This window comes from Pongo abelii, chromosome 11 (genome assembly GCF_028885655.2).
Source record: "Pongo abelii isolate AG06213 chromosome 11, NHGRI_mPonAbe1-v2.0_pri, whole genome shotgun sequence".
Taxonomy (NCBI): Eukaryota; Metazoa; Chordata; class Mammalia; order Primates; family Hominidae; genus Pongo; species Pongo abelii.
This window is the reverse complement of record NC_071996.2, coordinates 16,783,558-16,808,304: the sequence shown is the minus strand read 5'-3', so window position 1 is coordinate 16,808,304 and position 24,747 is coordinate 16,783,558. Positions and strand designations below refer to the sequence as shown.

Sequence of the window (24,747 nt, the reverse complement as noted above, 5' to 3'; positions counted from 1 at the left end):
GCATTTGTCGTGATTTTAAAATCTTTTATAAACACATAACATCTTTGTCTATTTCCCGTTTAAATTCAGAAGTATGAGTTCCAGCGTCCCTCTCTAGACCTGCTCTTCCTGTTAGTTTCTTTGTATGTCCTGGAGGCGAGGCCAGCATTGGACTTGACATTGCTTCACCTACTTGGTTCCATTGTCCCTCCATGTGCAGTGTCTATCTTGTTGTTTATTATTTCTTCCTTAAATTTTATTTGAACTAAAATTAATTTTGTGGTAGCAGCTTGCTTTCTGTGAATATTTACTTAAAATTTTTATTCCCATTATTTTTATTTCTTTAATTTGAAAGTGCTGCTTTGTTATTGATAATTTTGTATTTTAATATATGAGGTTAATCCTTCTAGGTTTGGTAGGAAAAAGTGATATATTTGAACTTATTTCTATCATTTGATTTTGGATTTTGTATCCCAAAGCTTTATCCTCAATTCTCTTTTCCTTTTTTCAGATTTCTTTCATTTTTTTTTTTTTTTGGGGGGGAATGGAGTTTTGCTCTTGTTGCCTAGGCTGGAGTGCAACGGGGTGATCTCGGCTCACCACAACCTCCGCCTCTCAGGTTCAAGTGATTCTTCTGCCATAGCCTCTGAGTAGCTGGGATTACAAGCATGTGCCGCCACACCTGGCTAATTTTGTATTTTTAGTACAGACAGAGTTTCTGGAACTCCCGACCTCAGGTGTTCCACTCACCTTGGTCTCCCAAAGTGCTGGGATTACAGGCATGAGCCACCACGTCCAGACTTCCAGATTTATTTTCAATCAACGTTTCATTTTCCACTTCCTTCCTATGCTGGCTTTTAGGTTTTCCAGACTATTTGCCTTTAGTGTCAAAAATTCTTTTGGGAACTTTTGAGTTGTCAACCAATATTATAGGCATATTGGATATTGCTGTTTTTCTCCCAGTGCTCTGGTTATAATCTCTCCTATTAATACCTTGTAGTCTTATTGTTGTAGTTATTTTTTTCTATTAATTTCTGAGATATAAGAATTAGAATTGTCAAATTGTGGATTTATGCATTTATCCTTTTAATTCAATAACTTTTGCTTTGTGTATTTTGTTATTTTTCTTAGGTGCATACATGCTTATGATTATTAGGTTTTCTAAGCAAATTGACTCATTAGCATAAAACATCCTTCTTTATCCCTGTTGATGCTTGTCTTTCCTGTAGTCTGTCTTATCTGCCGTTAATACACTGGCTGCAGTTTTTGATAACAAAGATTTGCATGGTGTATATTTGTCCATCTTTTCAGTTCGAATCTATTTGTATCTTTATCTCATAAGTGTATTTATTTTTAAAAGCTGATATTGAGGTTTCCTTTTTACCTACTTTGACAGTCTCTGTTCTGTCTTCCTGGTCTTCTTCTGGATTATTGTAGTTTTCATTTGTTTGTTTGTTTGTTTGTTTTATGGGGTTTTCTTTTTTTTTTTAGTATGGATTTTGTATCTTGTGTTTTTTTTTAACTATGACTCTTTGTCTCATTTATTTATTTTTAGTGAGTTCTTTAGAAATTAAAATAAAAATACTTAAAGTATATTAAATATCATAACACTGTATATAAAATATAAAAACCTTACCTTACCCTCCTCCCTCCTCTCATCTTTTGTGCCATGTTGTCATAGATTTTTCTTCTGCACATGTTGTAATTCCTGGAGGATGTCATTAAAACAGCAATTTCCCCTCCACATGTTTACTATTTTTTGGCACACTTTCATCTTTTCTGAGAATTAGAATTTCCAATTGTTATCATTTTTCTTCAACCTGAACAGCTTTCTTTGGCATTTATTGTTGTTTGGGTGTGATGGCAACACATTCTCTCAGATTTTCTTTAATTGAAAATGCACTTTTCTCAACTTCAGTTCTGAGGGCGGCTTCAGCAAGTTCACAATTCTAGGGACACTCTCAACTTTGAACAGCATGAAGTCTCTGCTCAGCAGTGCTCTAGGCACCATCTAACATATTATTATATCTAGTTGTGTCAAATCTGTCATTGGCCATAGAACCCTTTGACAGGTGCTTCTTTTTGCTTCAGTTCTAAGTATTTCATAGTCTTCAGAGATATGGAGAAGTAGCAGTGCTAGTAACAGTACCAGTGAAACCAGGATAAGCCCTAAAATAATTAAGAAGCCATAGCATGCACACACGTGAACGTTTGACTTCAGCTAAAATGCTTTCAAGTGTACTATTTTATCTTTGCACAAAGTTATAATACAAATTAAAATTTTAAAAATATTTTCACTTTATATATGTGAAAACTGCAGCTCAAAGAATTTAAAAGACATGATTGAAATCCCATAACTCAGTAAAGATGGTCAAATCTGGAGCCTACATGTCTCGGTCCCCCCACACCCTGTTACAGAGAGTGCGAGGCTTCACCAGGAAACTCTTTCAGCTCAAGGATTAGCTCTGGGGAAGTGCAGCAGGCAGGCCTGCTTTGCATCATTTTTTCCAGCAGAAATCCTATGTTTGTTTCAAATTTCTAGTTCTTTTTGTTTTGTTTTGTTTCTTACTAGCGTGGCTCTGGGAGTTATTTACACAATTTAATTTTAAAAGAGACAGTCCCCATCACTAAGGTTCCTTGGAAACTTATCATAAAAAAAAATAATAATAAATGCTGGTAGATGAGAAACTTCTGCAAAATTGTTTTTTATATATATAATTGTAACTACAGAAGTTTGTGTATTACAGTAATAATTTATTACCGTAATTTTCTTGCCAGATTTGAAGGCAATTTTTAAAGCTCTCCACATGTGGTTTACTGTGGACCAAACACTGGCAGCTTCAGGCTTACAATCTGCTGACAAACCCTTCTTAGTTCCTTCACTTTGAAGAATGTGAGCATGCACTGCTCATGTGCCTGGCAAGCACGCAACCCACTCAGGAGAAGGACAGTGGCCACTCAGGTCATCAGGTGAACTTGTGACGGGGCCATCAAGAGGCTGCACGTGAGCTCCAGAAAATGAAATTCTCACTATCAGCCTATTTTCTATGTCCACCCAATGCCCCGGCCCTCCTCCAAATCAAGGTCTCCGCCTCTTAGAAATGCTTGATTTTCAGTATTGCTAAACAGGGTTCAAAGAAAACAAACTGAACAAAGAAACAAATAAAGCCTTTAACACAGTGAGCAAAGACACAGCACCCACCCCTTCCCCGGGCCCCGCAACAGCTCCAGAGCTGCACAGCTGCTCCCAGAGCCTGAGCACAGACCTGAGCTCTGGCCCATGGATCTCACCAATGCATTTCTTCCCTCTGTGTCAAAAAAGCATCCAGAAATTGGATTCATTTACTTGGGACATAAAATAATGTATACCTATAGTTTTGTCCCAGAACTGTTTAAATTGGCATGCTGCCTGCCACAATACAGTCCTCCCCCTGCATCAGGAGCTCAGATGGGGGAAGCCGGCAGGGCTGGAGGCCTGGGAGTCACAGGTGCTAGGAGGGGAGAGAAAAGCACCACAAAGAGCCAGGCACGACCTGCCTACAAGTCACGTTTTTAGGGGTCTAGTGGTCTGTGCAGGCTGGGAGATGATCTCTGAAGGAAAGGCAAGAAATATTGCTCCACATCTCCCACCACCAAACAGAAAGTGCAGGTGGTCAGCCCCAGGGCTCACCTGCCCTTTGCCAGGGTCATGAGCTAGGCCCAGGCTGCACCCTCCACACAACCATCAAGGGGACTGCCTGCCAGGCTGGGACAACTGCACCGGGCCCTGACGCCCTGGGAAGAACAGGGTTGCATTTAACAGAAACAGCTGAAACTGCAGGGATGAGATTGCCTTTCCCCAGGGCCATGGGATGGTTTATAGAAAGTTCTACCCATCAGGACGAGACCTCACATGACACCATCAGAGGAACTGATACCACGCCACAGACAGAGGAAGAGGGCGCATGCCATAGGTCTGCTGGTCTGCCGGTTTCCATAGCTGTGGGGCTTCTAGACAGGACACGGCCAGGTTCTCTGAAAAAACAAGCTCCGGGTGCTGCTTTGTCCTCAGGCTGCTCCTCCATGGGACCTGCGGGCAGAAAAATGTGTACCACCAGGACCGTGGTGTCAGCAGAAGCAGAGTTGTGCTGCCTGGGGCAGGAGGGGCTCTATGCAAGTGCCTCTCAGTAAAGAGCATTTGATGGTACATGGACAAGGGCGGGAGCCCTAGACCAAGGACCCCGTGGTGAGCAAGACTCAGGACCCCTTAGGGGTAAGGGCCTGGGTTACACCACCAGGGGTCACCTGAACCCTCAGCAGAAGGTGGAGGGGGTGGTGATCATTACCTTTGCGACCCTGAAATGGGTGGCAGCCACAGGACATAGGGTTCATTGAACCCACCTTGTGTAACTATTGCCCAGGAAAAGGCCCAGAATTTAATAAAGACAAGGCCCTGTCAGTGGAGTGCTGGACGGGGCGCACCCCCTGGGGCACACCTGAACCTCCCCCAGGGCCTCGGCTGAGAGCTTTGATTATAGACACACCTATGCCACGGCCCCTTCAGACTGTTCCCTTCACCGCTGAAAAACCAGACAGGATGCTTCTGTTCCTGGAAATGTGAATGCCCTTCGTGTGTTTTTTACTTTGACTAGAAACTCATCTGCAACCAAAATATAGACTCCCACACAATAATAACGGGAGACTTTAACACTGTACTGTCAACATTAGACAGATCAACGAGACAGAAAGTTAACAAGGATATCCAGGAATTGAACTCAGCTCTGCATCAAGCGGACCTAATAGACGTCTACAGAACTCTCCACCCCAAATCAACAGAATATATATTCTTCTCAGCACCACATCACACTTATTCCAAAATTGACCACATAGTTGGAAGTAAAGCACTCCTCAGCAAATGTAAAAGAACAGAAATTATAACAAACTGTCTCTCAGACCACAGTGCAATCAAGCTAGAACTCAGGATTAAGAATCTCACTCAAAACTGCTCAACTACATGGAAACTGAACAACCTGCTCCTGAATGACTACTGGGTACATAACGAAATGAAGGCAGAAATAAAGATGTTCTTCGTAACCAATGAGAACAAAGACACAACATACCAGAATCTCTGAGACACATTTAAAGCAGTGTGTAGAGGGAAATTTATAGCACTAAATGCCCACAAAAGAAAGCAGGAAAGATCTAAAATTGACACCCTAACATCACAATGAAAAACTAGAGAAGCAACAGCAAACACATTCAAAAGCTAGCAGAAGGCAAGAAATAACTAAGATCAGAGCAGAACTGAAGGAAATAGAGACACAAAAAAACCCTTCAAAAAAATCAATGAATCCAGGAGCTGGTTTTTTTGAAAAGATCAACAAAATTGATAGAGAAAAGACAGAAGAATCAAATAGACGGCAATAAAAAATGATAAAGGGGATATCACCACCGATCCCACAGAAATACAAACTACCATCAGAGAAAATTATAAACACCTCTATGCAAATAAACTAGAAAATCTAGAAGAAATGGATGAATTCTTTGACAAATACACCCTCCCAAGACTAAACCAGGAAGAAGCTGAATCTCTGAATAGACTAATAACAGGCTCTGAAATTGAGGAAATAATTAATAGCCTCTCCCTGGGAATGGGCGGGCCTGGGTCCAGTCCACAGGGCCCCTCGCGGGCCCTGACGCAGGATGGAGTTGAGGTGGGGGCAGCGCTGGACCCCAGGGCCCCTGCCTGCCTCCTGGGGAGCCCGGTGACCCAGGCAGCCCTGGTGAGGCTGTGGGTGTCTGGGCCATAGCGAGGCCCCCGGGCTCCCACAGGACAGATGCGGACAGTGAGGCCGGGGAGGCCCTGCTGCCCTCCGGATTGTTCCTCCAGCCCCCGGCTTTCTGTGGTTCTCTGGGCCCCCTCTGCAGAGGAGCAGGGGAGCCCACTCTGGATCCTGAGACGCCGAGCATGAGGGACCCCAGAGCTCTAGCGAGGCTGCTTCCTTTGTGGATGGTGTAGCTGAGGTCCAGAGGAGGGCAGGGGCAGGTCCCGGGCGCTCCCTAGGCGAAGGGAGCCGATCTCGGGGAGGGGGTCACAGGGAGCGCTCCTGCGACTTCTAGGGCCCGAAAGCTGGGGAGGATGAGAGACCAGGGGCCTTTCATCGTCCCCTGGGGCTGGGCAGAGGCTCAGCCTGTGCTGCAACCCGAAGCTGCTTCTGGCAAGTCCGAGCCGCGGTCCCTTTAAGAGGGGGTGGAGCTTCAACCTGGCAGGAGGGCGCTGCCAGCGTGCGTGTCCCTACGGAAGCTGAGACTGCACTTCCTGCGAGGCCCAGGCAGCAGCGGCTGCGTGGTCACAGCGAGCTTCGAAGAAGCAGTGGTGGGTTCCATGTGATGGTGGAGTAGGAGGCAGGTCTCCGCGGTAAGTGGCGGGGGCGTGGACCCCACCGGGAACCCTCCCTGCTCCTTCCCTGCCTCTCCTTGTTTTCGTGCCCTCACTTCTTCGTGGGCATCTGGGCCCGAGTCCTCCGCGTGGGGGCTGTTGTGGGGTCCTGGCTACTGCAGCGTCTGCACCCCGGGAAGGCTATGCCGGTGTCCGACCCGCGTCCAGCGTATAGGAGCGCCCTAGCCCACAGCTGGCGATGAAACGCGGGACCTGGGTCCCTCCGAGCCCCAGGGGCGTCTGAGCTGGAGTCTAGGATTATTTTTGATGCCTCAGCACCTTTAAAAAGAGACCTCGCTAGAGCAGGGGACATCTGTATTTTCAGTTCTTTGAGGAGTCTCCAGTTATTTAGCTGTTTTCCATGGTGTGTATCCTAATTTTCATTTCCACCTACAGTGTATGAGTTTCCCTTTCTCCAAAACCACACCCGCATTCCTATTATTTTTGGTTTGGGGTTTGTTTTGTTTTTGTTTTGGTTTGAGACGGAGTCTTGCTGTCTTACAGGCTGGAGTGCAGTGGCGCCATCTCGGCCTACTGCAACCTCTGCCTGGTTTTAAGCAAGTCTCCTGGCTCAGCCTCCAGAGTAGCTGTGACTACAGGCGCCCGCCACCATGCCCAGCTAATTTTTGTATTTTTAGTAGAGATGCGGTTTCACGATATTGGTCAGGCTGATCTCAAACTCCTGACCTCAGGTGACCCACCTGCCTCAGCCTTGCAAAGTGCGGAGATTACAGGCATGAGACACCGTTCCCAGCCCCTCCTACTTAAAAAAAAAAATCTAGGAATATTCAGTAAGTGTGGGATTATCTGTCTGTGGTTTTGAATTACAGTTTTCTAATGAATAGTTTATTTTGAGGACCTTATCTCTTATTTGTTGTTCGATTTTATGGCTGTGCAGAATTGTCTGTTCAGGTTCTTTGCAAAATATTAGATTGGATGCTTTTGCTACTTTGTAGTGTTTTTTGTGTACATGTTAGATGACAGCTCCTCCTGAATTACATGATTGCCTGAAATTTTTGCCTAATCTATAGGATGCTTTTGTATTTGGAAAGTAGTTTTCTTTGATATGCAGAAACTTTTCATGTTGATGTAGTCCCATATATTTATTTTTGCGTTTCATGCATGTAATTTTCGTCACCCATATAATAAAATATATATTAGTGACAAAGCATTTAATTGTCAATGAGGTTCTTCTTCCAGGATGTTTATTTTCCTCTTTGCAAAGGTGAGCAGAGATTCAAGTGACCCAAAGTATATGCTCATCCTGTGTTTTAGTTAAAAACATTTTGTGGTTTGTGGTCTTTTGTTTTGCCTTCAATTTGGGGGAGGGGGTGTTCATTTTCATACATCGTGTAAAATAAGGTCCTATTTCTCGCTTCTGCATCTGGATATCATTTTTCTCAAAGGTATTCCTTCTCTGCTTTCCACATTGCAGTGTTCTTTATCAAAGTCAGTTGATTGTGTCTATATTTGTGTTGATCATGTTTTTGTTCTCCCTGTTTTTGTCCATAGTTTATGCAAGTATCATATGTCAGCTGTATAACTACAACTTGGCAGTGTAATTTGGTATTGAGGATTGTGGGTCTTCACTTTGTATTTCTCAGGATTCCTTTAGATATTCATTGCTTTTGTGGTTCCCTGTGATTTTTAGCAATACGTATTTATTTCTGTTAACTTTTTTTCACAACATAAAGGTCCATAATTAGGGGTACATTTTCATACATATAGATTGGGTAATGATCAAATCAGGGTACTTAGGATCTCTACTTGCTCATCCGGGTATTTTTTTTTTTTTTTTTTTTTTTTTTTTTTTGTGGGGAGAACATTCAAAATTCTCCCTTCTTGCTCTAGAAAAATATGTTATTGTTAACTCCAATCACCAGGCTGAGGAGGAGAACCTCAGATTTATTCCTTTAATGTTAAGATAACTTTGTTTCCATAATCAATCCTATCCCATTCCTCCTCTATCTCCCAAACTCTGGTAACCAATATTGTGCTTTCTACATCATTAAGATAAACATCTTAAGATTCACATGAGTGATATCATGCAGTGTTTGTCTTTCTAGGCCTATCTCATTACATTTAACATAATGTTTTCCAGGTTCATCTGCGTTGCTCTAAATGACACTGTTTCATTATTTTGATGGCTGAAGAATATTTCCTAGTGTATGTATATGAGAGTTTCTTGATCTCTTTATCTGTGGATGAACAGGTAGGTTGAATTTATACCCAGTAATGGGACTGCTAGATGGTATGGTATTTCCTTTTTTTCCTATTCTTTGCAAGACCTCTAACTGTTTTTTATAGTGTTAATACTAATTTATGTTTCCACAAACAGTTCCCCATTCTGGAAATTCATACCAGGAATTGTCTTTTTAAATATTTTGATCTTTCTGTAATGTTCACTCTATTGGAGTGAGATAAGATCTGAGTGTGGTTTTGATCTGCATTTTTCTCATGAGTAGTAATGTTAACCACGTTTTTGTAGACATTGGGTCAGTTTCCTGTCTTCTTTGGAAAAATATCTAATCCGGTTATTTGCCCAGTTTTTGTCTGGCAATTGTTCTGTTGTTTTGTTATTTTTTTGCCAGCTGGTAGTATGACTGGCTTGTACCTTTTCAAAAATAATCCCTTATTCCAAACCTGTAATTTTTAGTGTGCCTTTGTATTTTGTTCATTGTTTCCTTTGTTGGGCACAAACGCTTCACCTTGATGTGGTCCCACATGTGTATAATTTCTTGGTGGCTGTGCTGTTGGTTACTCATCAAGAAAAAACAAAATCACTACCAAAGCAGTTCATTGTCAATAATTTTTTTCCCTTGTATTTTTGTTTACTTTTTGCGAACCCTGAGCATACATCCAAGTTGCCCTAAATATACGCACATCCGAGGTTGTCTTTAGGAGCTTTATGGTTGCAAGTTTTGTGTATAATCTTTAATCATTTTGAGTTGATTATTGTGTATCTAGTACCATAAGAGTCCTGTATTATTCTTTTGCATATGGATATCTAGTTTTGGAAATCTTCCCCGTTGTGTCATTTTGGTGGTGTTTTGAAAAATGTGTTCATTCCATATAAATTTTTGTTTATTATTGAGCACATTCATTTTGCTCACTGGTCTGTGTTTCTCTGTGTATGCCAGTAACATATGGGTTTGTTAACTATGGATTTTCATTTAATTAGAACTCAGGGAATGTGATGCGTCCCATATGGTTTGTATTTCTCAGAATAGCTTTGGAAATTCAGGGTGTTTCACATTTCCACATAAATTTTGGCATTGTTTCTTTATATTTCTTAAAACACTATTTGTCATATACTAAATGTATACAATTAGAAGGTACAAGGAAGATTTTGATACATGTATATGTTGAGTAATGATAAAATCAGGTTATTTAGCATCGCTTCATCTCATATAGTTATTATTTGTGAGTAGTAACAACATTCAGAATCTTTCCTTCTAGCTACTTTGAAACATATGATACATTTGTGTTAAGGCTAGTCACCCTGCTGTGGAATAGGAGACCAGAATTGATCACTCTCATCTGAGAGTAACTTTGTACCCATCACTGATTCCTTCTGAGACAGCCTCCACTTCCCCAGCAGCCTCTGGTAAGCCCTATTGAACTTTCTACTTCTAGAAGATAAAGCTTTTTTCAGTCTACATGCCTGAGATCACGTGGCATGGGACTTTCTCTACCAGGCTTATTCTTTGGACCTCATGTTCTTTAGGTTTCTTCATGTTGCTGCAGATGGCAGGATTTCCCAAAGATTTATGGCTGAAACATATTCTGTGGTGTATCTATACAGCAGTTTCCTCATCCCTGCAGCTGTGTTTGAACAGGTAGGTTGGTTCTCTACCTTGGCCACAGTTAAGAGTGCTTTAGTACCCATGGGAAGGCAGATAGCTCTCTTCAACCTAGGGACTTCAACTGCTTTAAATGTGGAAACAGTGGTGGGGCTGTTAGCCGACATGGTAGTTGTACTGTGAATTTTTTCAGAAACTTCTAGCTGTTTTTCATAGTGTGTATACTAATTTACATCCCCACCAATAGTGTTTAAGAGGTTACCTTTCTGTAAGTCTACATTGGATGTCACCTTCAAAAATTTGTGTTTTGTTTTTGGTAGTACTCATTCTGAGTGGAATGAGACGGAATCTTAGTGTGGTTTTCATGGACTTTTTTTTGTGAGGTTTAGTGATGTCGAGAAAGTTATTTGAGAAATCCCCACATTGCTTTCCATGGTGTCTGAACTAGTTTGCATTTCCGCCAACAGCAGACCAGCATCCCTCCTCCTCTGTCTTGCTAGTGTTCATTCTTGTGGACTGTGTCATAATTGTCATTCATCAGAATGTGTGAAGTACTATCTCATGGGCCTTTTGCTTTGCATTTCTCTGATGATTCCTGAGGTAAAGAAATGTTGTCTTGTCTGTTGGTTGCTGTAAACCTTCTTTTGAGATGCATGTTTTCATGCCCCTTACCCTTTCTTCATTGAGTTTTTGTTTTTCTGATGTATTTGCTTAATGTATTTGAGGTAGATCCTGGATATTAGACGTCATCAGATGCGTATGTGGGAACATTTTCTCCCATTGTGTAGGGTGTCTGTTTACTGTGTTGGTAATTTCTTCTGCTGTGCAGCAGCTCTTTTGTATATTAGGCCCCACTTGTCAATAATTGTTTTAATTGCACTTGCTTTTGGGGACTTAGGCATAGCCATGCTTTGCCAAATCCTCTGTCAAGAAGGGTATTTCCAAGTTCTCTTGCAGGCTTTTCATAGTTTGAGGTCTTGCGTTTACATCTTTCATTCATTTTGAGTTAATTTCTGTACAGGGTGAGACACAGGGGCCCACTGTTTTTCTTCTGCAACTGGCTAGCAGTTTATTCTGGCACCATCTTTTGAGAGAGGAGGGAGCCCTTTCTCCAAAGCTTATTTTTGTGGATTTTTTTGAAGATCAGATGGTGTTAGGGGTGTGGGTTTACATCTGGGTCCTCTAATCTGTTCCACTGCTCTGTGTGAAATGGGGTCCCTAGCTTTTCAATGAAATTTAAAATCGAGAAGTGTGACACAACCAATGTAGTTTGGACTTCTCAGGATTGCTTTAGAAATTCAGGGTGTTTTGTGGTATGCATGAATTTTAGCATTGCGTATTTCATATTTTTTAAAAGGTTGGCCATATAGTAAAAGTATACAATGGGGGGAGATAGAGTGGGGCATTGTGGTTAGTGCAGATGCAGAGGAATGTTAAAATCAGGATATTTAGAGTCTCTGTTATCACAAACAGTTGTTAATTTCTTTGTGGTGAAAACATTTGGAATCTTCTTTTCTAGATTTTGTGAAAAAGGTGTGATGTTTTGTTAACCTCCGGTCACTGGGCTGTGGAACAGAGAGGAACAATTCATTCCTCTCATCTAAGTGTAATTTTGTATCTATTTCTGATCCCTGCCCATTCCCCTGCTTCCCTCCAATCTCTGGAAACCACTGTTGTGCTCTCTAGATCTATTGCAATAAAGCCTTTTATTTTGGGTTCCACATGAGTGAGATGTGGCAATGTTTTTTTTTGTCTGCCTGGTTTAGGTCATTTACCATGCTGTCGTCCAGCTTCAACAGTATGGCTCCAAATGATGAAATTTCATTTTGATTTTCTGGCTGAAGACTATTCTGTTTGTATACGTCCACCACAGTTACTTTATCCCTTCATCTGTGGATGGGCAGGTAAGTTTATTCCTTATCTTGGCGATTGTGAATAGTGCTGCAGTCCACATAGGATGGCTGATACCTCTTGCATAAACTGATTTCTTTTGCACTGAAAGTATACTAGTAGTAGAATTGTTAGATGAAGTGGTAGTTGTAGGTTTAATTTTTGGAGGAACCTCCACTGGTTTCTATAGTATGTATACTAACTTTCTTTTTTTTTTTGGATGGAGTCTCGCTCTGTTGCCCAGGCTGGAGTGCAGTGGCACGATCTTGGCTCACTGCAAGCTCCGCTTCCTGGGTTCACACCATTCTCCTGCCTCAGCCTCCTGAGTAGCTGGGATTACAGGCACCTGCCACCACGCCCAGCTAATTTTTTGTATTTTTAGTAGAGATGGGGTTTCACCGTGTTAGCCAGGATGGTCTCGATCTCCTGACTTCATGATCTGCTGGCCTCGGCCTCCTAAAGTGCTGGGATTACAGGCGTGAGCCACCCTGCCCGGCTGTATACTAATTAACATTCTTACCAAACGAGTTCTTCTCTGGAAATTTCCACCAGCATTTGTGTCTCTTTTAATATATTTTATCACTTTGATAACATCCATTTGAATTATAGTGAGATGATATGTGTGTTGTTTTGATTTATATCTTTCTCATGGTTTGTTATGTTATTCAGGTTTTTAAAGCTTGTTTTCAGTGTTACGTCTTTTTTGTAGAAATGTCTATTCAGGTTTTGTTTGGTTATTAGTTTCTCTTTTGTGTTTTTGCTAGTAAGTAGTGTTAGTTGCTTAGACATTTTGAAGACAGCCTTTTATCAGATATATGTTTGTCGAAACCTTTCTTGTACAATGAAACATATATGGAAATGTTCTGTGCAATAAAAACAGCAGTGGTAACAGGAGATGTAGGCTCTGAGTGTCTCACTGGAGACTGAAGTCCACAGATATGCAACAAAGCCTTTGTCTCCCTGATGTTTTTGCCTGCTGCTGGTCATGTGCTTTCACACATCAAGAGAAGACGTTTAATATTTGAGCCACAGTGTCATTTGCTGTTGTCTGATGGGTGAGATTTTTGCTGGCATAGTCCATATTGTCATGTGTTCTTGGGGCCCACAGAATTATTCTTGGTCATCTAAGATGTTACTGACATCTTATCACCTTAAGATGTTGCTGACTTAATCACCTTCAACTGACTCCTATTCATTCTTTGAAATAAGCAGACACATGTTGTTTCAGTGATTCTTTCAGTTGGTGATTTGCCTGGTGCATTGCTGTGTGAGGTCACCTCCCGTCAAATGACCCACAGGTGGTAACAGTCTGTGAACAAACAGTTCACAGGAGGGACCAACCATGTGTGGACATGGGGTGGGTCATTTCACAGTGAGGTAGTCAACCTGTACCCTAGACTGGCACAGACAGAAGAAGCCACAGTCCTTTAGAGAGAACAAAATTACAAAGTATAAATATCCTTTGTTAAGAGAAACAGAGACCATTTTCAGAGGGCATAATAGTATTAAAATGTGTTCTCATTGTTCAGCTCCCACTTATGAGTGAGAACATGCAGTGTTTGGTTTTCTGTTCCTGTGTTAGCTTGCTGAGGATGATGGCTTCCAGCTTCATCCCTGTCCCTGCAGAGGACTTGATCTCATACCTTTTTATGGCTGTGTAGTATTCCATGACATATATGTAGTACATTTTCTTTTTCCAGTCTATCATTGATGGGCGTGCGGGTTGGTTCCAAGTCTTTACCATTGTGAATAGTGCTGCTATAAACATACATGGAGCAGATGGTGCTCAAAGCAAGATGGACCTCTGAGCAAGATGAGCTCCAAGCTTGATGGAGCTCAGAGCAGATGGAGCTCCAGGTGAGATGGAGCTCCAATTAATATGAAGCTCAGAGCAGATGTTGCTCAGAGTATGATGGAGCTCCAAGCCTATGGTCTCAGAGCAAGATGGAGCTCCAAGCAAAATGGAGCTCAGAGCAGATGGTACTCAGAGCAAGATGGAGCTGGGAGTGACTGGAGCTCTGAGCAAGATAGAGCTTGGAGCAGATGGAGCTCTGAGCCGATGGAACACAGAGCAACAGGGAGCACAGAGTGTCCAGCTCAGAACAAATATAGCTCAGACAAGAAGGAGCTCCAAGCAAGATGGAGCTTGGAGCCGATGTTCCTCTGTGTAAGATGGAGCTCAGAGCAAGATAAAGCTTGGGGTCGTTGGAACTCTGAACATTGCTCTGAGCAGTTGGAACTCTGAGCAAGATGGAGCTCTGAACAAGATGGTGCTCAGAGCAGATGAAACTCTGAGCAATAAGGAGATCTAAGCAAGATGGAGCTTGGTGCAGATGTTGCTCAGTTTCAGATGGTGCTCAGAGCAGATGGTGCTCAGAGCATGATGGAGCTCAGAGCATGATGGAGCTCAGAGTGATTAGAGCTCCAAGCAAGATGGAGCTCAGGGAAGATTAAGCTTGGAGCAGATAGAGCTCTGAACAAAAAGGAGCTCCAAGCAAGATGGAACTTGGAGCAGATGTTGCTCGGTGTAAGATAGAGCTCAGAGCAGATGCTCATAACAACATGGAGCTTGAAATGATTGGAACTTAAAAATTTTGCTCTGGAGGATTGGAGCTCTGAGCAGATGGTGATCAGAGCAAGATCAGCCTCGGAGTGATTAGAGCTTTGAGCACAATGGGGCTTGGAGCAGATGCAGCTCTGAGCAAGATGCAGCTCAGAAAACATGTTGCTCACAGTAAGATGTAGCTTGAGCAGATGGTGTTCAGAGCAAAATGAAGCTGGAAGTAATTGGAGCTCTCAGCAAGATGGAGCTCGGAGCAGATGGAGCTCGGAGCAAATGAAGTTCTGAGCAAGAAGGAGCTCTAAGCAAGATGGAGCTTGGAGCAAATGTTGCTCAGTTTCAGATGGAGCTCAGAGAACATGCTGCTTACAGTAAGATGGAGCTTTGAGCACATGATGCTCAGAGCAAAATGGAGCTGGAAGTGATTGGAGGTATCAGCAATATGGAGCTAGAAGATGCAGCTCCGAGCATATGGAGCTCTGAGCAGAGGGTGCTCAGAGCAAGATGGAGTTTGGAGTGATTGGAGCTCTGAGAAAGATGGAGCTTGGAGCAAATGGAGCTCTGAGTAAATGGAGCTCTGAGCAAAATGGAGCTCAGAGTGATGGGAGCTGTAAGCAAGATGCAGCTTGGAGCAGATGGAACTTCAAGCAGATGGTGCTCAGAGCAAGATGGAGCTTGGATCTCTGAACCAGATGGAGCTCGGATCAGATAGACCTCTGAGCAAGAAGGAGCTCCGAACAAAATGGAACTTGGAGCAGATGTTGCTGGTGTAAGATGGAGCTCAGAGTAGATGGTGCTCAGAGCAAGAGGGAGCTCAGAGTGATTGGCACTCTGAACATTGCTCTGAGCGCTTGGAGCTCTGAGCAAGAGGAGGTCAGAGCAGATAGAGCTCTGAGCAAAAAAGGAGCTCTAAGCAAGATGGAGTTTGGAGGAGATGTTGCTTGGTTTTAGTTGGAGCTCAGAGCAAAATGGAGCCCACAATGATTACAGCTCCAAGCAAGGTGGAACTCAGAGCACATGTAGCTCAGAGTAAGATGATCTCCGAACACATGGTGCTCAGAGCAAAATGGAGCTAGAAGTGATTGGAGCTCCCAGCAAGATGGGGCTTGGAATGATTGGAACTCCCGGCAAGATGGAGCTCAAAGTAGATGGATCTCTGACTAGATGGAGCTCTGAGTAAGATGAATGTGTATGCAGATGTTGCTCACAGCAAGATAGTGCTTGGAGCGATCGGCACTTCGAGCAAGATGGAGCTTGGAGCAGATGGAGCTCTGAGCAAGATGGAGCTTGGAGTAGATAGAGCTTGGAGCAAGAAGGAGCTCCAAGCAAGATGGAGCTTGCAGCAGATGGAGGTCTGAGCAAGATGGAGCTTGGAGTAGATAGAGCTTGGAGCAAGAAGGAGCTCCGAGCAAGATGGAGCTTGCAGCAGGTGCTTCTCAGTGTAAGATGGAGCTCAGAGAAGATGATGCTCAGAGCAAGCTTGAGCTCAGGGTGATTGGCACTCCAAACATTGCTCTGAGCCCATTGGAGCTCTGAGCAAGTAGGTGGGAAGTGAGCAAGAAGGTGAAGAAGTGTTACAATGCCACAGAACATTACAAGTTTAGCAGAAGCTATTATTAAATGTAAAGAGAAGAATGCCCCAGAATTCTATGTGGATTGTCAGGGGACAATACTCATTTCTGTAATCAGGCATACTTTCTTTGAAACAGTTTATCATATCAGACCTCACAAGGACAACCAGAACTCTGCAATATCCACTCTACAAACCTCAGACCCCTACAGTGTAGTAAAGGTGACAGCCGAGATAGAAAGACAGAAACACACTGTTTGATGACCAATCTTTGGAAGTTGAGATGGCAAATGTGGATTTACTCAGATTATTTTCCTGTTAGCACCTCCAGGTGTAATTTTGATGGTACTTTGCATTGGGCTGATGACACAATGGGGAAACATAAACTGCTGACACTGGACTTCAGCAGTACAGTAACAGCCATGTGCAAGGCCATTGAAAAAGTAAAGACTGGTGGTTACATTGCCATGTGTTTTTCTGCATGGCATCATCATCTTAACTATGGACTTTATGTGCTTTCACAGCAAGATGTTTCTAGTATTTAGAAATGGACCTTATGCATCGTATACTTCATAAGAGCTTGGAAAGCTCTCACCCAGTATTACCAAATGCCAGACATCTGTCTATGTAGACCATTTTGTGCCACAGCCAGAATTCATTCTGGGTGACATGCTGTTCTTGGCTGCTAAGGAAGTGATGTGGGGGAGCCAGGTGTCTCTCGCTGTCTGTGAGTCTATGGGAAAAAGGAGAACACTGAAAGGCACTAAGTTTATGGCCACATTTAGAGGAGCTTGTCAAGGCAACACAAGAGTGTTATAGTCCTATGTGGCCAACACCAACCTGAGTTTTTACAGCAGTTATTGCATAATGATCACAGTCACATTCAAGTTCACATTCTAAATCTTAGATTCTACAAAAACTGTCTGATAATGTCCTATAGACCTTTCGGTAGCTAAAATCAATGAGTTTGAAAAATAATTTGAATTTGGCTTGCTCACATTTTCAGTAGAATGCACTCGTGATTCCTGCTCTGTCATTGTATTTTACATGTGTGGCTGTCCCTCTTGCTGTGTTGGAAGTCAATGTTCCAGAATGTTAACTTCTACAAATACCTATGTATAGAGCAAAGAGAAAACTCTTCAAGTCAAAAGAGTGTATGTTGTTTCAGAGCAGCTCTCTAGCCTTGGATTTGAAACTATAATATTTATTACACAGAAAGAAGATGGTTCTTTTTTGTATTTTATTTTTAATTTTTGTGGGTACATAGTATTTATGGAGTACATGAGATGTTTTGTTACGGGCATGCAATGTGAAAAAAGCACATCATAGAGAATGGGGTATCCCCTCAGTGATTCTTTGAGTTAGAAACATTCCAATTACACTCTGTTATTTTCAAATATATGATTAAGTTATTATTGACTATAGTCACCCAGGTTTGCTATCAAATAGTAGGTTTTTATTATGTATTATTTCTTTTTTGTTTTTTGTATCCATTAACAATTCCTGCCTCCCCCTCACTCTCTCACTATCCTTCCCAACCTCTGGTAATCATCCTTCTACTCTCTATGTCCATGAATTTAATTGTTTTTATTTTTAGATCCCGGAAATAAGTGAGAACATGTGATGTTTGTATTTCTGTGCCTGGCTTATTTTTCTTGACATAATAATCTTCAGTTCCATCCATGTTGTTGCAAATGACAGGCTTTCATTTTTATGGCTGAATAGTACTCCACTGTGTATATGTACCACATTTTCTTCATTCATCTGTTGATGGACACTTAGGTTGCTTTCAAATATTAGTAATTGTAAACAGTGCTGCAGCAAACCTAGGAGTACAGAAATCTCTTTGATATACTCATTTCCTTTCTTTTGGGTATATACCAAGCAGTGGGATTTTTGGATCATATGGTGGTATATCTGTTTTTTTCAGGAAACTCCAAACTGTCCAAGGAGATAGTTGTGTTGTGATTACTTCATTGAGAAATTTAACTTATGAGCAGTTGAAAGGAATGCAAGTTGCTGGAAAATCAGAATGAAGAGTGCAAAATGACAAAGCTACAATGTATTGTCATTATTCACTCTGATGTGAAAAAGGCAGTGAATTTAATAGAAAATAACTTCGCAGAGTAAAATCTCAGGTGTGTTTTTTTAGTGCCACAGTCTTGGATGATGGGTTCCTAGAAGCTCTCAACATCTCTTCTTAATTAGAGAAAGTGTTAAGCCCCAAAGTAGCTGGAGCAGTATGTCTTCAATTTTTGACAAGAAAGCAGGAACTTGATTACTTTGAGTGCTGTGCTATTCATTAGTTTCTGCTTTCATTGAGAATGCAACAAAAGCCAACTAGGCTGCTGCTAACTCCTTGCTGGACATCTTCTGCCACTATCACAGGAACTGTGATCTCACTGGACAGTTAACTAGGGAGCCTTTAATCTTGAATGACTGCTGCACAAATGATCTTCAAACCATTTTAGCCACCAGAGGAATTATCTTCAACTACCCAAAATCCATCAGTATCTTGAATCATGCTAGATTTTGAATCATTCTTAACAAGCCATGTAAAGGGGGATCTCTGGCCTTGAAATAGTGATTTTTTTATACAGAAAGGAGAATGCAGAATGGTCAGACTACCATGCACTGTTAAATTCGATTTCAAGAAATTACAGGAAAACTTTCCAAAGTTCCGTCTCACAGAATTTATTTTTGCAAAGAATTCCAAGATAAGTTTAGTTTTATGGAAGATTTTTATGTGGTTTTTACTCATTCTTCATCTCAGACATCAACAGATGATTACATCACTTATTTAGCTAGTAAATTTATTAATATAAAACTCAGAGACATTCCAATATCCACATTGCTTACACCATTAGGCATAGATTCAATGTCAGCTATGACAATTGAAAACAAGCTGTTTTGTGATTTAAAGGTTTAAATTTCTCTAACCAAACTGCTTGATCCAGATGCAGCACTGCAAATGTTAATATTTGTTCTGGAAGAACAATCAAATAAAACTTAAGAGGAAAAGGAATGGCCACAATCTGCCTGAAATTTTTTTTTTTTAAATATGCAGCCTACTAAATCAGAATGAAAATAGAAGTACAAGATTATAAACAAAATGCAATCAAACTTTTCTTAAGCTTACCTAAAGTTATTTTATCTGAAAATTTCAAGCAACTTTGTTCAACATTAAATTGACAATATAAACTAACAAGTCTTTTGAATTTATGTATGGTAGTAAACATTCTCTCTGTTAACTTTATTACCTAAGGCTAAACCTAAAATGTTTAAGCAAAATTAGAAAAATAGTCTTCACTTATCAAAGAATAAAGTTTGTTACATTTAGTATTTTCCCAATAAAATTGGTCATTCTTGGTTTTTTACTTGGAGAATCTGTGCAAAATATCACTAAAAATAAATTAGCAGTAGAAATTATTTCTAAGTAACAAAAAAAAATGAAGAATGGTTTCACAAAGAAAAAAAGAAAACTTGCTTAATTAGCAGAGTATCGTCTCTGTGATTTTTGTGATTATTTGATCAGTGTCCTGAGATGGATACAATGGCAAGTAATGACAAAATTAAAATAAGCATGCAGATGGTTTTAAATTAAGTGCCAAAAAATAATGGGTCGTGCAAAGCCCTTAAAAACATTGTGGCCTAATTCTAAAGTTTTTTGCTACTATGCTACATCACACCCAACATCAGTTAAGTGCTCATTCTGTGACAGGTAGTACATTACGTTTTAGCAAACTACACAAGACCGCTATGTGATAATATGCTTCAGGGTTGTAAGGTTGGGTGCATTTACTGGTCTTGAATTTTCTGGGAGTGTACAAACCCAATGTTAGTCTAGATGCCCAAAAATCTATTTAGACATCACGGTAGAATGGAGAGGAATCTTGACCACAGCAAGCTGTGTTGTGGCATTTATTTTGAAATTATTTTTTCTTGATTTTTTTGCCTTTTAATTGTTTTGTGAGTTTTTTAATGTACAGAATATTTTTTACTTATTATGTATATAAACCGATTAGTCTTCATTTTAAACTTACGCCTCTGGGGTCTTACTTGGGTTTCTCCTAACAATATTATACACATATTTGCAATAATTTCTCTCATACTGCTTTTAACTAATTTAATTTTTCAACTTTTTAAGAATAACAGTGATATTAACTGTAAAAATGCTGAAGTGACATATGAATTTATGAAGTGCATATGTATTTTTTATTTTACCAATGAGATGGGAAAAATGCTGTCTTATATTTTAACATACATTTTGGCCATTACACAGATGAAGCAACTTTTCATTTGTTAATACATAATGCATACTTTTTCTTCTGTGCAATTCCTCTTTATATTCTTTGCTCATTTTCCCACTGGGATTTGCAAGTTCTTTATTATTTGATAATCTCTATACATTCTGAATATCCATTTTTTGTTATATATACCATGTAAATATTTTCTTCTAATTTGTTATTTGTCTTTTAATGGTATTTATCAATTGTTTGCTAAAAATGAGTTTGTTTAGTTAGTAAAATTTTTCTGTCTTTTACTTCATGATATTTGTATTTCACGTCATGAGGAAAAGGCATGAATATTTTAAAAACTTCGTTGTATTTTATTTTTTATTTCATTCTTTAAGTTATTTGAAATTTATTGTTTATTTCTTCAAATTCCAAATAATAACTTTCTCAAAGCAATGCTTTTTTCTACTGATTTCAAATGTTATATTTGTCTTCTCTGAAGTTCTTGTCTATTTGATACCTGACTGTCACACTACTGCTGTGGATGTGCTTCATACCATCACAGTACTGCAGGGTTATAAGATTATCTGATAGCCAATAGAAGCAGACCTCTACTCATTGTCGTTCTTTTTTCTTTTGGAGAATAAAGTTAGCTATTTTTATCTGGGTTCTCAATTTTTTTTTTTCTTTTTGAGATGAAGCCTTGCCCTCTCACCCAGGCTAGAGTGCAGTGGCACGATCTTGGCTCACTGCAACCTCTGCCTCCTGGGTTCAATTGAATCTCCTGCCTCAGCCTCCTGAGTAGCCAGGATTACAGGCATTCATCACCATGCCTGGCTAAGTTTTTTATTTTTAGTAGAGACAGGGTTTCACCATCTTGGCCAGGCTGGTCTTGAACTCCTGACCTCGTGTTGCACCCACCTCTGATTCCCAAAGTCCTGGGATTACAGGTGTGAGCCACTGCACCTAGCTGGGTTCTCAGTTTTGTGTAAATTTTAAAGTAGATGATCAAATCACATACCAATTACTATCTGATTGAAATTTCAATGTTTTTGTATATGTTTCGAGACTGAAGCCATCTCTTTTCTTTCAGCACTTCAGATGTTTATCTTTCAATTCAAAATGTATTCTAAATTTTATTTTGATGTTTCTTTGTGAATTATTTAGAAGTTTGTTGTTTGATTTCCAAACACTTGTGTTTTTACTAAGTATCTTATTGATATTCATTTTTTTCTTTTTAAATTTATATTGTAGGTTCAAGGGGTACATGTGCAGCTTTGTTATGTAGGTAAATTGCATGTTGCTGGGGTTTCATGGAAAAAATAATTTAGTCACTGAGGTAGTGAGCATAGTACCTGATAGGCATAAGTAATTTTTCAGTCCTCACCGATTTTCCACCCTCTACCCTCACACAGGCCCTGGTATCTATTGGTCCCTGTTTTAGACCATGTGGAGCCAATGTTTCTCTCTCATTTATAGGTGATAATATATGCTTTCTTTTTCTGTTTTTGTGTTAATTTGCTTAATTTGTGGGATGTAGCCTCCAGCTACATCTATTTTGTTGCAAAAGCCATAATTTTATTGTTTTTTTGTTGCTATGCAGTATTTCATGGTGTATATGTACCAATTTTTTTTCTTTTTGAGATAGAGTCTCACTCTGACACCCAGGCTGGAGTGCTGTGGCATAATCTGGGCCCACTGCAACCTTCGCCTCCCAGGTTCAAGCTATTCTGCCACCTCAGCTTCCCAAGTAGCTGGGTCTACAGGCATGCACCACCACGCCTGGCTAATTTTTGTATTTTTAGTAGAGATGGTGTTTCACCATGTTGGCCAGACTTTTCTCAAACTCCTAATATCAAATGATCCACCCATCTCGGCCTCCCAAAGTGCTGGGAATACAGGCGTGAGCAACCACGTCAGGCGGTACACATTTTTTTTTCTAGTCCACCACTGATGAGCCTCTAGGTTGGTTCCATGTTTTTGCTACTGTGAATAGTGCTGTGATAATCATACAAGTACGTGTGTCATTTGGTAGAACAATTTATATTTCTTTGTGTATGTACCCAGTAATGAGATTGCTGCACCAAGTGATAGTTCTGTTTAAGTTTTTTGAGAAATCTTCAAACTGCTTTATACAATGGCTGAATTAATTTACATTCCCAACAGAAGTGTATAAGATTTCCCTTTTCTCTGCAACCTCAGCAACATCTGTTATTTTCTGACTTTTTATTAGTAGCCATTGTGATTGGTATGAAATGGTATCTCATTGTGGTTTTCATTTGCATTTCTCTAATGATTAGTGATTTTTAAAATGGAGCATTTTTTCATATTCTTGTTGACAGCATGTATGTGTTTTTCGAGAAGTGTCTGTTCTTGTCCTTTGCCCATTTTTCAATGAGGTTGTTTAGTTTTTGCTTAAAAATTTTTTTAAGTTCCTTATAGGTTCTGGATATGAGACCTTTGTCAGATCCATAGTTTGCAAATATTTTCTCCCATTTTGTAGCTTGTCTGTTTACTCTGCTGATAGTTTCTTTTGTTGAACATAATCTCCTTAGTATACTTAGGTCCCACTTGTCTATTTATGTTTTTGTTGCAATAGCTATTGGAAACTTGATCATAAAATCCTTGTTATTGCCTATGTCCAGAATATTATGTTCTGGGTTTTTATAGTTTTAGGTTTTACATATAGGTCTTTAATTCATCTTAAGTTGATTTTTTAAATATGTTGGAAGGAAGTTGTCCATTTTAAATCTTCTGAATATGGCTAACCAGTTATCCTAGTACCATTCATTGAATAGGGAGTCTGTTCCCATTGCTTCTAATTATAGACTTTGTCAAAGATCAGATGGTTGTAGGAGTGCAGCCTAAAACCTTCTCTGATCTGTTCCATTGGCTTTTGTGTCATGGTTTTTGTACCAGACATATGATGTTTTGGTTACTATATCCTTGGAGTATAGTTTGTGAACCCCAAAAATCTGAGACAGGTCTCAAAGTTAATTTACAAAGTTGACATTGCCCAGCTAGCCATATGTAGAAAGCTGAAACTGGATCCCTTCCTTACACCTTATACAAAAATTAATTGAAGATGGATTAAAGACTTAAATGTTAGACCCCAAACCATAAAAACCCTAGAAGAAAACGTAAGCAATACCATTCGGGACATAGGCATGGGCAAGGACTTCAGGTCTAAAAACACCAAAAGCAATGGCAACAAAAGCCAAAATTGGCAGATGGGATCTAATTAAACTAAAGAGCTTCTGCACAGCAAAAGAAACCACCATCAGAGTGAACAGGTAACCTACAGAATGGGAGGAAATTTTTGCAGTCTACTCATCTGACAAAGGGCTAATATCCAGAATCTACAATGAACTCAAATTTACCAGAAAAAAACAAACAACCCCATCAAATGGGTGAAGGATATGAACAGACACTTCTCAAAAGAAGACATTTATGCAGCCAAAAGACACATGAAAAAATGCTCATCATCACTGGCCATCAGAGAAATGCAAATCAAAACCACAATGAGATACCATCTCACACCAGTTAGAATAGCGATCATTAAAAAGTCAGAAAACAACAGGTGTTGGAGAGGATGTGGAGAAATAGGAACACTTTTACACTGTTGGTGGGACTGTAAACTAGTTCAACCATTGTGGATGTCAGTGTGGCGATTCCTCAGGGATCTAGAACTAGAAATACCATTTGACCCAGCCATCCCATTAGTGGGTATATACCCAAAGGATTATAAATCATGCTGCTACAAAGACACATGCACACGTATGTTTATTGCGGCACTATTCACAATAGCAAAGACTTGGAACCAACCCAAATGTCCAACAGTGATAGACTGGATTAAGAAAATGTGGCACATATACACCATGGAATACTATGCAGCCATAAAATTGATGAGTTCATGTCCTTTGTAGGGACATGGATGAAGCTGGAAACTATCATTCTCAGCAAACTATTGCAGGGACAAAAAAACCAAACACCACATGTTCTCACTCATAGGTGGGAATTGAACAAAGAGAACACTTGGACACAGGAAGGGGAGCATCACACATTGGGTCTGTTGTGGGGTGGGGGGAGGTGGGGAGGGATAGCATTATGAGATATACCTAATGTAAATGATGAGTTAATGGGTGCAGCACACCAACATGGCACATGTATACATATGTAACAAACCTGCACATTGTGCACATGTACCCTAGAACTTAAAGTGTAATAAAAAAAATATATATATATATAAATAAATGGCTGATCAGGAAAAAAAATTTAGGAAGTAGAATTCA

The 24,747-nt window shown here is 40.3% G+C and overlaps 1 long non-coding RNA gene and 1 pseudogene across 1 annotated transcript; one reads left to right on the top strand and one right to left on the bottom strand.

The window, feature by feature from the left end:
• Positions 1–431: 431 nt before the first annotated feature.
• LOC129057920 (uncharacterized) lies at positions 432–6,191 on the bottom strand. Its single transcript, XR_008522680.2, has 2 exons — positions 4,503–6,191; positions 432–4,048 (listed from the first exon to the last, which is right to left on the bottom strand). It is a non-coding gene; the product is annotated as an uncharacterized LOC129057920 (long non-coding RNA).
• Positions 6,192–6,249: 58 nt separating this feature from the next.
• The window catches only part of LOC100445466 (double homeobox protein A-like), a 57,184-nt pseudogene continuing 38,686 nt past the window's right edge, over positions 6,250–24,747 (top strand).